General features: G+C 47.3%; 1 protein-coding gene across 1 annotated transcript in view; it reads left to right on the top strand.

Moving 5' to 3' along the window:
* The first annotated feature begins 227 nt into the window (after nt 1–227).
* The window catches only part of COX10 (cytochrome c oxidase assembly factor heme A:farnesyltransferase COX10), a 149431-nt gene continuing 137964 nt past the window's right edge, over nt 228–11694 (top strand). Inside the window, exon 1 of the mRNA XM_084492617.1 lies at nt 228–373. The gene's annotated coding sequence lies outside the window, so the exon portion shown is untranslated. The remainder of the gene's footprint in view (nt 374–11694) is intronic.

Raw genomic sequence — 11694 nt, 5'->3', positions numbered from 1 at the left:
TTTGGTTTGGTTTTTGTTGTTTTGTTTGTGTTGTTTTTTTTTTTTTTTTTTTGAAAGGAAGTGTCATTTGAAGTCCTTCCAAAGGCAGCCAGCTCCATAGGGCCCTGGGTCCCCAGGTGGGCAGGCAGAGCTCTGCTGGGAGGTGCCATGGTCTCAGCACAAGGCCAGGCCAATGGGCCTGGCCTTGCTTTGGTGACCCCATGCACAGAGGACACCGAGTCCACCGGGACTGTGCTCTGTGCTCATTTTCGGTAGTACTTCAAGCCTGGTGGAGGAGAGGTGTGAGGTCCCTGCCCGCCAGGAGCACGGTCTGGGTGGAGCTGCTGTGGCGGTCTCCAGCTCTGGTGCTCTGGCAAGAAGTGCTGTGCCTCAGGTAGGTCAGAGCTTTCCCTGGGGGGCAAATTTGTGGTGTGCTGGGGGAGAATTGCAGCGTGAGGAGGGGACATGGGGCTTGAGAGGCCTGAACGAGGCAGCAACAATCGGAGCAGGGCCACCTCTCACAGCACGGCCCTGCTGCCAGCTGGCATGGTGTGTGTGGAGATGTGCTGCAGCATCTGTGTGGGGGCCACAAAACACTAGGCTTGCCAGATCCGTGAGTCCTTTCAGTGGAAAAAATAAAATAAAAAATGGGGAACCTCCGTCAGGTGCCCTGTAGACAGTATCTCTGAAGAGGCAGCTTTAATCCTGCCAACAGCTGCATAGTTTGCCTGCTTTTGATATCTAAAATGGCCTCTTCCTGCAGCATGCCTCTGATCCTGTGCTGGATAAGTCATGCTGCTTTGCACAAGGGGTGTGCACAAGCAGGATCGGGCTGCTAATGTTTCTAGTTCAAGGTGCTGTGTAGTGGAAACTTGAATCCTTTGGGTATTGGCACAGGCATTTCTGCAGCAGCAATGCCTCGAGGTCCTGGCCAGTATGGCAGATCCTGTTGTCCCCAGTGCTCTACATCTGTGGGAGGTTTGCCCCAAGCCAAAAGCAATTTGGGGGAGCCTGTGGTAACGAGTTCAGAGCACGGATGGTTGCATGCAGCATGACCGTGCCCTGTTTCTGGGTCCCTGGCTCTGCTGGAGGGTGACAGCATTGCAGTGGTGGGGGTACAAAGGCCACCACACACCATGGCCTCATGGTGGGCAGGATGCAGTGGGTGAAGTGAAGCAGGAGATGGGGTCCTACAGAGCGATGCAGCTCAGACAGCACAGCAGTGCCTGGAACTGCAGCAGGACCAGCATCTCCTGCACCTCCATCCCATCTGTCACCCCACGCTCCCCTCTCTAGGCCAAACAGTGCTCTGCGAGTACAAGCAGATGAGGGAAGGTAGTTGTGGCTTACCAAAACATTTTGCATTGAGATGCCATTCCTTATTTCAAATGTTTCACATGTAGGTCAAATAGACACCTCAGTTATTTGGAGTAAATAAGCCACAAGTCAATTTGCATCAGTGGAATTGAATTGGATTTATACCAGTGCAGCTGAGATCAGGAGTGGCCTGTAATTTATGAGGGAGATTTGAGAACTTAAACATTTTTTTTATTTTTTTTTTTAAGTTCTTCATTTCACCAGTAATAGGGTTTCTTTGCCCTTTACAAACTTACTGGAATGAGGTCAGATTTTTGCAAGCTTCTGCCAATGTTTAATAAGAATAATAATCTAATATTGTCGTTCTCAACCCAAAGCCATTACCTGAAGGTTCAAATGCAGAACAAATCATGACCCAGGGGTAAGTGGCCATTTCATGGCTCTGGCAGATCTGCTTCCCTTGCCAGGGATGGTGAGGCTCGGGTGCAGTCCTCTTGGGGTTAGCTCTGCTCCCACTGCTCATGCAGCAGGGCTGAGACATACAACCTTTGTAAAACCCAGAGGCACAGCATGCTGCCTTCCCCAAATCTGGCCAGTGGTGGAGGCATGGCTCTGACCTCACTCTTGCTGCTGGCTATTGGAGGCAGGGATGTGTAGCTGGAGAAGGGAAAGCCCATCTGCATTGGTTATCACTTAAATTGGTCATCAAAACTTGACAGCAGGACCTGGGCTGACTTTTTGAAGAACATCTGGTGTTTTTGTGTGTTTTTTTTTTTTTTTTTTTTTTTTTTTGTTTTTGTTTTTGTTTTTGTTTTTTTGGTGGTGTTTTGTTTTGATTTTTTTTTTTAGTACTTTTTCTCTGAGCAATGGCTTGTGTTCATTTAAAAACCCCACCAAGCAGCTCTTCCTGTGTGTGTGCTGACAACTGGCCCAGGAAGAGAAGCTCCAAATAAGCACTTAGAAATCCCCTGAGCTCTGGACAAGCTCCCCTGGTCTTGCCCAGTAGATAAGTGGTGAGTCTGTATCCTTCCCAGTGAGCGCTTTTGGGGTGTTTGATGTTCTGCTTTGGCTCCAGATACTGCTTGCAATTGTTTCCTTCTCTTCATCTGAGCCTGCCACTGGTTGTGCCAGGCAGGGGGTGCTGGGGTGCAGGGCAATGCTTTGGGGGGACAGGGCCATGCAGAGAGGGGGTGTAGGCAGGGTGAGACATGAGAAATTAGGAAATCAGAGCCATGAGATGTTTGTGGGCACCTGTGATTGTGGTCAACAGGCCAGAAATATGTTTGTGCACAAGTTTGAAAGAAAAAGTGCAGACAAGCAGCCACTGGTGTAGGTCCCTCTCTGCTCCAGTTTGGAACAGAGCAAACGAAACTGGAGGCTCTGGGAGGGCCAGGAGCCTCTGCTTGCTCTTCACTGCCACTGGGTAATGACCGCCTTTTCCTGGCCAAAAATCCCCAGAGCAGGCGGGGAGCCTGAGGCTGGGCGAGCAGCCCACGGAGCTCGCCATGGACCAGGACAGCACACACTGCTCCCAAAATAAACAGCGCGATCCGCTGCGGGCACCCACAGCACCCGTGTCAGTGCAAAGCGAATTCACTAGCAGTGTGAGAACATGGAAATAATGGCAGATGCGGAGAGAAAGACAAGAAAAAAAACAGGCCAAGAAGGGCAGAGCAGTATCGCAAAGCCCTTGTGGTGCCACTGAGCTGGGAGATGTTGCAGAAATGCAAAAGGGGTTGGAGATGTCTGGTTGAGAGATTTGACTCAATGTCATTCTAGACAGTCATAATTGCTGTTTTCTAAAGCACTATAAAAGAAACGAAAGGCCATCAAAGTGTATATATACATTCAGTACGTACATTTTTTCAGCTATTTAGTCAGAGCCCATCTACTGGAGTCACAGCAATATGTGAAGCTTGCAAGCAATGCTGTTATAGCTGCAGCAGTACTTGTTATGGGTATGTGAATTCCTGGCTAGGACAAAAGATTAAATATGAGATTTGAAAAAGAATATCAAATTTAGTTAAAAAATTCATTATTTTTGAGGCAGACTTTTTTTTTATTTTGAGGTACTTTTGATTTTGGAGCGCTGGGGACCAGCAACACTGCATGTTGCTTTAATAAAATTGGTTTAAATGCTGAAATTGATTGCAGAACATCACTTCCCTCCCTTCTCTTGCATCAAATAAGTTCCCATTTTCCAACTCACTGGACGTGCTTTGCAAAGCTGAGATGAAATGATGGACGTAGGTCTCTTAACTAACCTTAGAGTAGAGTAAAATATAATTTACATGCATTTTGCAGCAGTTGTTTTGACGGTGGGTATTAAAGTGATTGGCAAATATGGTAGCAATTTATCCCAAGTAGTAACTGCGAGCTGCTATTTTAGGTTCATAAAAATGTAGTTACAAAATAGGGTAACATACCGAATGCAACTATTTTATGATCTCATAAAAATAGCACCGCAGCGCTTTGTCCTGCCGAGCGAGCGGAGCAGCGCAGCCCGCAATCGCCGCTCATTACAAGCTGCACTCCCCTAATTGCAGCACAGGTCACCTTTCATGTCCTGCCAGGTCTGAGCATCCCCTGCCCGGCTTTCCAGCGTGCTCTGAAGCTGCAGACCGCCCCGACCAGGCGATTGGCTTCCCCAGGACCTCCGAGACCTAAATTGGGACTGGCGATAGCTCAGGGCATGAGGCACAAAGGATGAATCTGGGCAAATTGCTGCCAAAGAACTTTTTCTTCCTTTCAAAGCCAGAAGTTAAAAATAAGCTGAGGGTAGTGTAACCCTTTGGGGCTAGGTACTGTCAGCAGCAGCAAGAGTCATGTTTGAAGAATTTGGGGCCCTCCTTAGACCTAACACTTTGGCTTCAGCCTGACCTAGAATTTCAAAATGCCCCCTTTGGCACTCCTGTCTGGCTGTGCAGCCTCTGTCACATGAGCAGAGTTTCTGTGCAGAGAAAGGGGAATGAGGGGTTGGCCTGAGCACCACCAGCAGCAGCATCTGCCCAAACAAATGAGATTTAAACCAACACTGCCATACCGCTGGCAATGGTCCGTCAGTGGAGCACCTCTTCACCTCCTCAGATGTATGCAAATGCCTTTCCTTCCTTTCCAAACTCAGTTTATTATAAGTGTTCAGCACCGTCAAAGGCTCATCCTTTCTAGTGCTCCTGAGCTTGGGGTTTAATTGCATTCAAAGCCAGCTCCTAGCTGGAAATAAGTCCTGCAGCCTGGAAACCCGTGCCTGAAGCAGCGTTTGTAGGGGCTGGAGTGCGGGCTGTAATGGTAGGAAGCTTCAAGTGCTGCCTTCCAGTGCTGGAAAGAAAGGTGGTAAAGCAAGCAGCTCCTTTGCTGGATGTCACTGGAAGATGCAGAACAAAATAACTCCTTTAGGGGCAGTACTGTCCCAAGACACATTTCCCAGAGCTCCTGGTGACACACGGGGATGCAGAACTTGGCCGAGAGAGCACTGAGGCCACGGTGGAGGGAAGAGGCTTTGATCAGCTGCAGCAAGACCTCTGGGGTTCTGGCTGGATCTCAAAGCCACTCACACCTTCAGGAAACCAGTATTGCTTCCAGGATGGCTTCAGCATCACATGTATACACCCAACAGCTGCTGGGAACCTCGGGGCAGCATCTCCTCCAGGATGCAATTTTTACCATCGGGATCACCCTTATAGCATCCTTCTCTTTTATGCACCAGCCCCTGAGCAGGACAAATCCATCAGGAAAAATCAGCGTCGTGTCTAGAAACGCTTCACCCAAGTCCATGTGGAGGGGGTGTAGCCCAAAATAAGGTTAAAGGGCATTTTCCTTCTGCCAGTGCTGAGGCTGGGAGCCTGGGGCCTGCCCAAGTTTTAGGGGCTGCAGACAAGCAGATGAGGCATTAAATGTGCTGTTCAGGAAAATTCCTGAGCCTTTGCCTTGTCGCTGTCTCGGTTCCTGAGCAAACCCACAAATCATCTCCCATTTAAGGGAGAATCCTCCCCCACTGAGAGCCCTGCAGTGTCGGGATTAATGTCAGCCTTAATTTTCAGTTGTCACTTGCAGGCAAGCATAGCCCCTGCATATTTCATAAATGCAGACTGTATTTGAAAAGCTGCAAGAAATGAAAACACTCTTGGTTCCTCAAATGACCAGAAGCTGTAAGTTCTCCGTCAGAAAGCAGGACGGCCTCCTTCACAGCTGGCTTCTGGTCGTTTATCCACTGAAAGCTGTCCCCCAGGCCAGCAGATAAATTGTGCACTGTGCCTGGTTTCTAGACGTCCCGATAATGAAAATCTAATTAGTGAAAAAGTGTAGTTTGTTGGGTCAGCTGGTTCGGCAAACCCACCCAAACTGCTGCCCGACACAGGCAAATCTCGGATTTTGACTGGAGAAAGATTGAGAAGCTTTGGTATTTCGCTGTTCCTTTGCACGTTGTCGTTCTGGACGTCAGGGCAGAAGTGACAATGAGATTCTCCCTGCAGCATTTCCCACTGGAGCAAGAAAATATACAGGCAGATACGCTGCAATAAGGCTGTTGTTTATGAGATTGCCAGGCTGTTTCCGTAAAGTATCTAAACAGCAGCTGCAAATTACAGCTGTGGAGCCAGCTTTAAAATACTCTGGTGCTAGAGGGTGTCTGGGAGTGGGTTTTTAGGTCCTGGTCCCGCAAGGTAGCCCCACGCGTTGTGTTCTTCAGGGTTTTGATCTAAGCATCAGGATAATGGCTCCCAATCTAGCAAGGACCGACGACGTGACACTGTCCTTTTTAATGAGTGATGGGCTCAAATTAACATTCAGCGTATGAAAAGGAACGACTCTTGAAAGGGTGTCTCATTATTTCTGATGTCAAACGCTTTACAGTGAAATCAAAGATCGGAGCGGATTTGGGGGGAGCGGGTGTGAATTTGGGTCTGTGAGTGAAATTCTCTCCTTCATCACGCGGGGCTGTGTGTGGTGAGGTGATTAGCTGTGAGCTCACAGTGATCTATCCAGGCTTTGATTACTTTGTTAATGAGCTTATGATAGGCGACACTATGTCTATGGCACGTGTCAGCCTTCCTACGTGCAGTTTATCCCCCGAGATTTAAATCAGGCACAGGCGCATCCGAACGTTATTTTGGACTTTGGAAAGCAGCTGTGGAAGCTATTAATTGCAGCTGATTGTCACTTTGAAATTTTGGTCTGATTCAGGGCTCAGAGCCGCTTCTGCCTTGACAGCCTGCCAAGGGGGACGGAGCTGGGTCCCTTGTCTGAGCTTCCCGCGTCCCATGTGCAGCCACGTTTCAAGCGCTGCTGACCACGAAGATGACGTCTGATTTCCACTGCACCCAAAGGAAAGGCACTCCTGCAGGCATTAATCATATCTCTGCTCGTGTGAGTAGTTCTGCTGGTTTCAGCAAGACTAATAGTGCGCCCGATGCGGTCAATGCGATACAATTTAAGGCCTCGATCCTTTAAATGCTATCTCTGAAATACCTCGTTTCCCCCTGAGATTCCTGAAACTCAAGGATCAACTTTTCAGATGCTGCTCGCTGCGTGTGGGGAGAGGCAGGAGCCCTCCTGTTCACAAAGGGATGTAATTTATGCAGACAAAAGCAATTTAAGCTAAAATTGATCCAGCATTACAAAAAGTGATTGGGTCAGTAGTTTGGCAAATAAGAAAGATGAGTTCACTCCACGGGCATTTACAGTGGGTAATAAATTAGATCGGGCTGAAATATTTTGACCAGACTTTTTTTCAATCACAACCGAAGTATTATGCAGAAATTTCAGAGTTTCAGCAGGACGAAGCTGCAGCAACATTCAGAAAAACCGCGTGGCTGGATAAGGAAAGCGATGGCGGTGGGGCTTTATGGGTCACATTCTGGCTGAAGTTCAAAAACTCCTGGAAAGTGCAAATATTCTTCACGTATACTCCAGTGATCATGTAGCACTCATAAACAACAGACGTAATTAGAAACATTTCAAGGCTTTGAAATTGCTTTGCTTCTGAAGGAAAATGAAACTGTTGTTGCAGTGTAATAGAGACTGAACCCGGGGGTCAGGACGCTGCCTGCATCACCAAGCAGGCAAAGGGGGGCTTGCATTTTAGGAGGGCTGGACCCTAAAAGGGGGCCGTGAGAGCCACACGTTGGCCACAAGTTTCTGAACCTTTCGGTTTCCTTTTGCATCCGAGTGAAAACAATTTGCAAAACCTCAAATTGTTTGGCAGAATGGAATTGCAGGTTTCTGATCAGCCGCAGCTCTTTTTTATTGTCCGCGATATTAAGAAAAGCAGTAGATTGTGAAAATGTTGACAGATTGAAAATGTTTCTGATGTTTTAGTCTGCATTCATAGCGGAAACTGCTTAAATACCTATTACCTGTGATTGAGGATTCCTGGGGCGTAAGTGATGAATTGTAATACAAAACATAAAGCCAGGATTTCACAAGTAATGAATTCGTGGTGGTATGAACTGTGCGCTGTGCTTGCTGCAAACAGTGCCTGAAAAATGGATCTTGTTGTGGAATGGGACTGCTTTTGTGAAGATATTTGAGGGAATAGGAAACAACCCAATAGAGTTCTCTCATTAGCAAACATTTTTCACAGGATGAATATTTTCAGATTCCTATTGAAACCTCAGAACTGTACTGACGGGCCTGCCGCATTTACATCCCTGCAGCTGGCTTCACCTTTGTCTCTGGTGTGTGTTTTGGTTTGTTTCTGTTTTTCTGTTCTGCTGCAGACTAGAGATGTGCAACCTTAAATGGTCATTTAAAGAATCCCTTAAAATTTGCACCTTCCGATTTCATAAAAATGCATCTTGCTTTTCACCTTTTGTCCAAAACACCCAGAAATCACATCAGAATTGCATCCATTTCAGTATGAATCACTTTTTTTTTTTTTTTAATGTCTGTTTGATAGCAGGCATTTCTTTCAGAGAAGAGTTCAGAGAATTCAGGGAAAAATTCCAAATTTTTTTTTTCCTGTGCAAAATAACTCACATTTTCTAACAGTCTTAGTAATGATCTTGCAGCATCCTTCTCAAAATAGGCAGGAAGAGACTTGTGCACCCAGAACCTGAATGTCTTGTGCCGTTGCAGCCCGTAATTCCCATTCCTTCTTTCTCTGAGCTCCTACACCGAAATCACGGCTGCGTTAGCTCCCGAGCCGCACAGACAGTGATATACATCGCCCTCTTACCTACAGCCTCAACCCCAGAGACTTTGAAGCCAACCAGGAATGTGATAACTAGTTAGGCTGGGAGTGTAATTAAACAGATTTAAAGATGTGTATCGCAGCCACCAGCTTAAAGGCAAGTTTGGACCGCGTTGTCCATCTGCCTCATTATGCTGTCAGCAACGATGCTGCACTGCAAGACTGTTACTGTGCGACCTCTGCTGCAGGAGACAGTTGGGCAGCGCTCCTCCTAACCAGAGACAAGGTGCAGGTGCCCAGCATGAAAGAGGAAGAATTTTGAGGGCATTTGTGGCTTTTCCCCTACTCCCTACATCCTGCTGCAGTGGTAGATGGCGGGACATCATCCTGATGCTCAGCTGTTGCCCCTTATTTGCACATCACTTCATGGAACTCTTCAAAATTCCCTTTTGCTGTGATGCTTGGCAGGACTGTGGCTGCTGAAAGGGCAAAGAGAAAAGGTAGCTGAATGAAGCTGGTGTTAGCTGCACGGTGCTGCAGTCCTTTGCCAGTGCCAGGAGAAGGGCAGGAGGAGGGGGACAGGCTGTGCTTGCTGTGCGTGTGTTTGGGGAGGAGATGGAGGCTTCTCTGCCAATTAAAAGCAGCTCCTGGGAGCTGAGAACTTGGCTTTCCTGGGCTACTTAAAGGCTTTGAGGAACCTAGCCATCTGGACATATTGATGGCAAAGCTATACCCATGGGTCCCCTGCCCTGTGCTCAGTTAACATGGTTTCCTTTGATCTCCTGCCTGTCCCAGCTGCAGACCCCATCCCTGGCAGTGCCCAAGGTCAGGTTGGATGGGGCTGGGGGCAGCCTGGGCTGGTGGGAGGTGTCCTGCCCATGGCAGGGTGTTGGAACCAAATGGTCTTTATGGTATCTTCCAACCCAAGCCATTCTACGTTCTGTGATCTTCTTAAGTCAGTGTTGTACAGTAGACTTGCACCAGCACAGCATGCATGACCTGGGCTGAAAAGCTGTGCAAACTACGATGGAAGTGGAGTTCCTGCTTCAGATCCTCCTGTCTGAAGGAGGGAGAGGTGTCAGCAAAAGCCTCTTCTCAAGTATTAGACCTGCACCAACATTTGGGGTAATAATTTCAGTAGAACTCTATTGCCTTAGGGCCCTGAGTCCCTGTTCGACAAATGGGTTAAGAGCTTCCAGAACACCAGACAACTACATGGTTAAAGTTACTGTCTATCTTTTGAAAACTGTCCTTAGCATTAGCTTAAACTAATCTGCTTTATTTTACCAGGAACCAGTTGGGTCAGAAAACATATCTGAGCTAGCAAATGTTCTGCTCTGATGGTTTCCTTGGTTGACAGGCAGGAGGCAGGGCTGCAGATGGGCTGCCAGCATTGGGACCCTTTTCTCCTAGGCTTTGGCAAGAGAGGAAGGCAAAGGAAAATCAAAGGCTTCACCCAGAAGAGCTGTTCTGCCATGATGACGGTGGAAAGCTTTGCAGGTGTTGGAGCCATGGAGTTATATCAGCTCTCAGCTCAGGGTCTTTCAAATCTTTTGTAGCGTGTAAACCTGGATGTTTTACACTGGCAGCCAGGCATGTCTGTAGCAGACATTGTTTCCAAGCATGTACTCTCAAAGACTACAAAAGGCAGTCAATTAAATGCAGAGATAAGAGCTCTGAAGTCAAGAGATCCGAGTGTGGCCTTACGGTGTTGGATGTGAAATTCTCCCATGCATAGCAAGCTCTGTTCAGCCTGCTTGAATTTTATTCCTTGTTTCACTGCTTAACTTGTGAGTTCTGTACTAAGAGCAAAATGGAACAACAACAGAGAAACAGCAGAGCAATAAGTACAAAATGTAGATGGATTTAATCTGTCACTGTCAATAAGTAAACTTAACTTGGCAAGAATTTGCAATTGAAAACACTGGTCAAGGGGTTTTGCTTTGCAGAGCTGGGTTATCTGTATCTCATTGCTTGGTAAGAGCTACAGAAGGACTGGACATAATATTCTGCTCCAGGGACCGTGTATTGCCATCCCACTGAAATACGTATGGTGGCTCAGTGGGGCGAGGGGAGCAGCTCGAAGGACCAAGTTCTTCCTGTGTAGGTGAGTTCCCTTCCCTCAGACCTGCACAATAACAACTATAGAAGAAGTTTAAGGCATCAGCATGGGGAAAAAAATCTTTCCAGACACAGGTTTCTTTCATATGAGTGGATGTGTGTTGTGAAACATCTTTTGTTATAGTATGCGATTTGTAAACTTGGAACCTGACCTAGGGAAAATACCAAGATCAAAGGGAAGGCTGACTTTGATTTCAACGGCCTTTGGAACAGACCATTAGCTGATACTAATCTATCTGTGTGCTTGTATTTGGTTAGCGTCAAATCATTATTACAGTAGTCAGAAAATGTTTTTTTCCCTGGAGCTTTCTGTTCTAATTTTGTTAAACGTTTTTCACTGTACAGGGGAATTGGAAAGACTGGCTTGGCAGCTCAGCCAGCGAGGGGGTGATCTGCAGGCCGTTTGTCTTGCTGAAAATGCATTTTGTGTTAGGTTTTGGGTTCTCGTGCTCTGGTATCTGGGTGAGCTGCTGTCTCAGCAGTGGCAGTGGCAGGTGACTCTGGTATTTTTGGGAGGTCCTTTTCTGTCCCATGTTCGTACCACAGCTTTCAGTAGCGCCTGGTCTTGTGTGAGGCTCCTACGTGCTGCCATGGGTGACGCATTAGCCTTCCTTTCCATGAAGCTGTGTGTCTCTTTCTTGAAAGAAAGTCATTGCAAAGGAGAAACATTGGCTCCTCTGACATGGCTGGAGAAGATGTTGAGCGTATCCCATGAGGGGCATTCCACTGCAGGGAAATACGGACACCGAGACAGCCGGTGGCTCTCGGTGAGCCCCCAGGAAGTCACACAAGGGGAGTTTTCAGTCCCAGCATCATGGACTGAAAAGAAGTGTTCTCTCTCTCATACAATTTCAAAATTCAAATGTTATCCAAAATCTGAAAATCTCGAGCTGGTTGCTGAACACGCACTGAGCAGCTGCTCTCTCAGTGATGGGGAGCACGCTGTGCAGCAAAGGGCAATTCTCCAAAGCTGAGGCCTTGGTGGTTCCACGCACAACACGTCCCATAGCTTATACGTGGTATAAAACCTCATAGATTTGTACCTCTTGCAAAAATCTCTTCCTTTCTCCCTGCACCAGCACTCTGTGTTTAGGATTAGCTAGAAAAATATTTGAATGGCCTTTCTGTTATTCCTAGGTGACAGCTTT

The sequence above is a fragment of the Aythya ferina genome (assembly GCF_964211825.1).
Source record: "Aythya ferina genome assembly, chromosome: 18".
In the NCBI taxonomy this organism is placed as follows: Eukaryota; Metazoa; Chordata; class Aves; order Anseriformes; family Anatidae; genus Aythya; species Aythya ferina.
Note: the sequence above shows the minus strand (reverse complement) of the source record. Positions and strands in the feature narration are given on the sequence as shown.